Source organism: Mustela putorius, unplaced genomic scaffold (assembly GCF_011764305.1).
Source record: "Mustela putorius furo isolate JIRA1106 unplaced genomic scaffold, ASM1176430v1.1 tig00003838_pilon_pilon_pilon, whole genome shotgun sequence".
Lineage (NCBI taxonomy): Eukaryota > Metazoa > Chordata > Mammalia > Carnivora > Mustelidae > Mustela > Mustela putorius.
In genome coordinates, this window is record NW_025421991.1 from 781,436 (window position 1) to 787,861 (window position 6,426).

Consider the following 6,426-nt stretch of genomic DNA (forward strand, 5'->3'; position numbering starts at 1 on the left):
CTATTTCTGACACTTACGTATGACTTTAGACAAAATATTTAAAACTCCCTCTGCCTTCATTTCTATGTATTAAAAATGGAGACTATAATAGTACACCAAACTTAGTGTCACTGTTACCATTAAAGAGGGAAATGTTGGAGGGAGGAGTCAAGATGGCGGAGAAGTAGCAAGCTGAGACTGCTTCAGCTAGACGGAGATCAGCTAGATAGCTTATCTAAAGATTGCAAACACCTGAAAATCCATCGGCAGATCGAAGAGAAGAAGAACAGCAATTCTGGAAACAGAAAAACAACCACTTTCTGAAAGGTAGGACCGGCAGAGAAGTGAATCCAAAGCGACGGGAAGATAGACCCCGGGGGGGAGGGGCCGGCTCCCGGCAAGCGGCGGAGCAACCGCGCACAAAATCAGGACTTTTAAAAGTCTGTTCCGCTGAGGGACATCGCTCCAGAGGCTAAACCGGGGCGAAGCCCACGCGGGGTCAGCGTGGCCTCAGGTCCCGCAGGGTCACAGAAGGATCGGGGGTGTCTGAGTGTCGCAGAGCTTGTGGATATTGGAACGGGAAAGCCGGCTACAGAGACAGAGCTGACAGTAAGCTCGCAGCTCGGTGTTACCTTGAACCGGTCGCAGGCTCGGTGAGCTCGGAGCGCGGCCGGAGGTCAGGCAGACGGGAGTAACTGGGCGCTGTTCTCTGAGGGCGCACTGAGGAGTGGGGCCCTGGGCTCTCGGCTCCTCCGGGCCGGAGACCAGGAGGCCGCCATTTGTATTCCCGTCCTCTGGAACTCTACGGAAAGCGCTCAGGGAACAAAAGCTCCTGAAAGCAAACACGAGCGGATTACTCACCCCGACCCCGGGTAAGGGCGGTGTAATTCCGCCTGGGGCAAAGACACTTGAGAATCACTACAACAGGCCCCTCCCCCAGAAGATCAACAAGAAATCCAGCCGAGACCAAGTTCACCTACCAAGGAGTGCGGTTTCAATACCAAGGAGAGCTTCAGAATTCCAGAGGAGGAGAAAGCCAAGCACGGAACTCATGGCTTTTTTCCTGTGATTTTTTTTAGTCTTGCAGTTAATTTAATTTTTTCTTTTTCATTTTTTTTTTCTTTATTTTTCTCGCCTTCGGGTAAAATTTTTTTTTTTAACTGTTAGCTTTTTCTTTTTTAACGATTTTTTACTAGTTTATCTAATATATATATATATTTTTTTACATTTTTCTTAGGTGTTTTCTTTTTTAAAAAATTCTTTTCTTTTCTTTTCTTTTTTTTTCTTTTTCTTTTCTTTTTGTTTTTTTTTTCTTTCTTCCTTTTTGAACCTCTTTTTATCCCCTTTCTCCCCACTCACGATTTTGGATCTCTTCTAATTTGGTTAAAGCATATTTTCCTGGGGTTGTTGCCACCCTTTTAGTATTTTACTTGCCCCTTCATTTACTCTTATCTGGACAAAATGACAAGACGTAAAAATTCAACACAAAACAAAGAACAAGAGGCAGTACCGAAGGCTAGGGACCTAATCAATACAGACATCGGTAATATGTCAGATCTAGAGTTCAGAATGACAATTCTCAAGGTTCTAGCCGGGCTCGAAAAAGGCATGGAAGATATTAGAGAAACCCTCTCGAGAGATATAAAAGCCCTTTCTGGAGAAATAAAAGAACTAAAATCTAACCAAGGTGAAATCAAAAAAGCTATTAATGAGGTGCAATCAAAAATGGAGGCTCTAACTGCTAGGATAAATGAGGCAGAAGAAAGAATTAGTGATATAGAAGACCAAATGACAGAGAATAAAGAAGCTGAGAAAAAGAGGGACAAACAGCTACTGGACTACGAGGGGAGAATTCGAGAGATAAGTGACACCATAAGACGAAACAACATTAGAATAATTGGGATTCCAGAAGAAGAAGAAAGTGAGAGGGGAGCAGAAGGTATACTGGAGAGAATTATAGGGGAGAATTTCCCCATTATGGCAAAGGGAACGAGCATCAAAATTCAGGAGGTTCAGAGAATGCCCCTCAAAATCAATAAGAATAGGACCACACCCCGTCATCTAATAGTAAAATTTACAAGTCTGAGTGACAAAGAGAAAAACCTGAAAGCAGCCCGGGAAAAGAAGTCTGTAACATAGAATGGTAAAAATATTAGATTGGCAGCTGACTTATCCACAGAGACCTGGCAGGCCAGAAAGAGCTGGCATGATATTTTCAGAGCACTAAACGAGAAAAACATGCAGCCAAGAATACTATATCCAGCTAGGCTATCATTGAAAATAGAAGGAGAGATTAAAAGCTTCCAGGACAAACAAAAACTGAAAGAATTTGCAAATACCAAACCAGCTCTACAGGAAATATTGAAAGGGGTCCTCTAAGCAAAGAGAGAGCCTACAAGTGGTAGATCAGAAAGGAACAGAGACCATATACAGTAACAGTCACCTTACAGGCAATACAATGGCACTAAATTCATATCTCTCAATAGTTACCCTGAATGTGAATGGGCTAAATGCCCCTGTCAAAAGACACAGGGTATCATAATGGATAAAAAAACAAAACCCATCTATATGTTGCCTCCAAGAAACACATTTTAAGCCCGAAGACACCTCCAGATTTAAAGTGAGGGGGTGGAAAAGAATTTACCATGCTAATGGACATCAGAAGAAAGCAGGAGTGGCAATCCTTATATCAGATCAATTAGATTTTAAGCCAAAGACTATAATAAGAGATGAGGAAGGACACTATATCATACTCAAAGGGTCTGTCCAACAAGAAGATTTAACAATTTTAAATATTTTTGCCCCCAATGTGGGAGCAGCCAACTATATAAACCAATTAATAACAAAATCAAAGAAACACATCAACAATAATACAATGATAGTAGGGGACTTTAACACTGCCCTCACTGAAATGGACAGGTCATCCAAGCAAAAGATCAGCAAGGAAATAAAGGCCTTAAATGACACACTGGACCAGATGGACATCACAGATATATTCAGAATATTTCATCCCCAAGCAACAGAATACACATTCTTCTCTAGTGCACATGGAACATTCTCCAGAATAGATCACATCCTCGGTCCTAAATCAGGACTCAACCGGTATCAAAAGATTGGGACCATTCCCTGCATATTTTCAGACCACAATGCTCTAAAGCTAGAACTCAACCACAAAAGGAAGTTTGGAAAGAACCCAAATACATGGAAACTAAACAGTATCCTTCTAAAGAATGAATGGGTAAACCGGGAAATTAAAGAAGAATTGAAAAAAATCATGGAAACAAATGATAATGAAAATACAACGGTTCAAAATCTGTGGGACACAACAAAGGCAGTCCTGAGAGGAAAATATATAGCGGTACAAGCCTTTCTCAAGAAACAAGAAAGGTCTCAGGTACACAACCTAACCCTACACCTAAAGGAGCTGGAGAAAGAACAAGAAAGAAACCCTAAGCCCAGCAGGAGAAGAGAAATCATAAAGATCAGAGCAGAAATCAATGAAATAGAAAACAAAAAAACAATAGAACAAATCAACGAAACTAGGAGCTGGTTCTTTGAAAGAATTAATAAAATTGATAAACCCCTGGCCCGACTTATCAAAAAGAAAAGAGAAAGGACCCAAATAAATAAAATCATGAATGAAAGAGGAGAGATCACAACTAACACCAAAGAAATACAAACTATTATAAGAACATACTATGAGCAACTCTACGGCAATAAATTTGACAATCTGGAAGAAATGGATGCATTCCTAGAAACATATAAACTACCGCAACTGAACCAGGAAGAAATAGAAACCCTGAACAGACCCATAACCAGTAAGGAGATAGAAACAGTCATTAAAAATCTCCAAACAAACAAAAGCCCAGGGCCAGACGGCTTCCCGGGGGAATTCTACCAAACATTTAAAGAAGAACTAATTCCTATTCTCCTGAAACTGTTCCAAAAAATAGAAATGGAAGGAAAACTTCCAAACTCATTTTATGAGGCCAGCATCACCTTGATCCCAAAACCAGACAAGGATCCCACCAAAAAAGAGAGCTATAGACTGATATCCTTGATGAACACAGATGCGAAAATACTCAACAAAATACTAGCCAATAGGATTCAACAGTACATTAAAAAGATTATTCACCACGACCAAGTGGGATTTATTCCAGGGCTGCAAGGTTGGTTCAACATCCGCAAATCAGTCAATGTGATACAACACATCAATAAAAGAAAGAACAAGAACCATATGATACTCTCAATAGATGTTGAAAAAGCATTTGACAAAGTACAACATCCCTTCCTGATCAAAACTCTTCAAAGTGTAGGGATAGAGGGCACATACTTCAATATCATCAAAGCCATCTATGAAAAACCCACCGCAAATATCATTCTCAATGGAGAAAAACTGAAAGCTTTTCCGCTAAGGTCAGGAACACGGCAGGGATGTCCATTATCACCACTGCTATTCAACATCGTACTAGAGGTCCTAGCCTCAGGAATCAGACAACAAAAGGAAATTAAAGGCATCCAAATCGGCAAAGAGGAAGTCAAATTATCACTCTTCGCTGATGATATGATACTATATGTGGAAAACCCAAAAGACTCCACTCCAAAACTGCTAGAACTTATACAGGAATTCAGTAAAGTGTCAGGATATAAAATCAATGCACAGAAATCAGTTGCATTTCTCTACACCAACAGCAAGACAGAAGAAAGAGATATTAAGGAGTCAATCCCATTTACAATTGCATCCAAAACCATAAGATACCTATGAATAAACCTAACCAAGGAGACACAGAATCTATACTCAGAAAACTATAAAGTACTCATGAAAGAAATTGAGGAAGACACAAAGAAATGGAAAAATGTTCCATGCTCCTGGATTGGAAGAATAAATATTGTGAAAATGTCTATGCTACCTAAAGCAATCTACACATTTAATGCAATTCCTATCAAAGTACCATCCATCTTTTTCAAAGAAATGGAACAAATAATTCTAAAATTTATATGGAACCAGAAAAGACCTCGAATAGCCAAAGGGATATTGAAAAAGAAAGCCAACGTTGGTGGCATCACAATTCCGGACTTCAAGCTCTATTACAAAGCTGTCATCATCAAGACAGCATGGTACTGGCACAAAAACAGACACATAGATCAATGGAACAGAATAGAGAGCCCAGAAATAGACCCTCAAATCTATGGTCAACTAATCTTCGACAAAGCAGGAAAAGAATGTCCAATGGAAAAAAAGACAGCCTTTTCAATAAATGGTGCTGGGAAAATTGGACAGCCACATGCAGAAAAATGAAATTGGACCATTTCCTTACACCACACAGAAAAATAGACTCAAAATGGATGAAGGACCTCAATGTACGAAAGGAATCCATCAAAATCCTTGAGGAGAACACGGGCAGCAACCTCTTCGACCTCTGCCGCAGCAACATCTTCCTAGGAACAAAGCAAAAGGCAAGGGAAGCAAGGGAAAAAATGAACTATTGGGATTTCATCAAGATCAAAAGCTTTTGCACAGCAAAGGAAACAGTTAACAAAATCAAAAGACAACTGACAGAATGGGAGAAGATATTTGCAAACGACATATCAGATAAAGGACTAGTGTCCAGAATCTATAAAGAACTTAGCAAACTCAATACCCAAAGAACAAATAATCCAATCAAGAAATGGGCAGAAGACATGAACAGACATTTCTGCAAAGAAGACATCCAGATGGCGAACAGACACATGAAAAAGTGCTCCATATCACTCGGCATCAGGGAAATACAAATCAAAACCACAATGAGATATCACCTCACACCAGTCAGAATGGCTAAAATCAACAAGTCAGGAAATGACAGATGCTGGCGAGGATGCGGAGAAAGGGGAACCCTCCTACACTGTTGGTGGGAATGCAAGCTGGTGCAGCCACTCTGGAAAACAGCATGGAGGTTCCTCAAAATGTTGAAAATAGAACTGCCCTATGACCCAGCAATTGCACTATTGGGTATTTACCCTAAAGATACAAATGTAGTGATCCAAAGGGACACATGCACCCGAATCTTTATAGCAGCAATGTCCACAATAGCCAAACTATGGAAAGAACCTAGATGTCCATCAACAGATGAATGGATCAAGAAGATGTGGTATATATACACAATGGAATACTATGCAGCCATCAAAAGAAATGAAATCTTGCCATTTGCAACAACATGGATGGAACTAGAGCGTATCATGCTTAGCGAAATAAGTCAAGCAGAGAAAGACAACTATCATATGATCTCCCTGATATGAGGAAGTGGTGATGCAACATGGAGGCTTAAGTGGGTAGAAGAAGAATAAATGAAACAAGATGGGATTGGGAGGGAGACAAACCATAAGTGACTCTTAATCTCACAAAACAAACTGAGGGTTGCCGGGGGGAGGGGGTTTGGGAGAAGGGGGTAGGATTATGGACATTGGGGA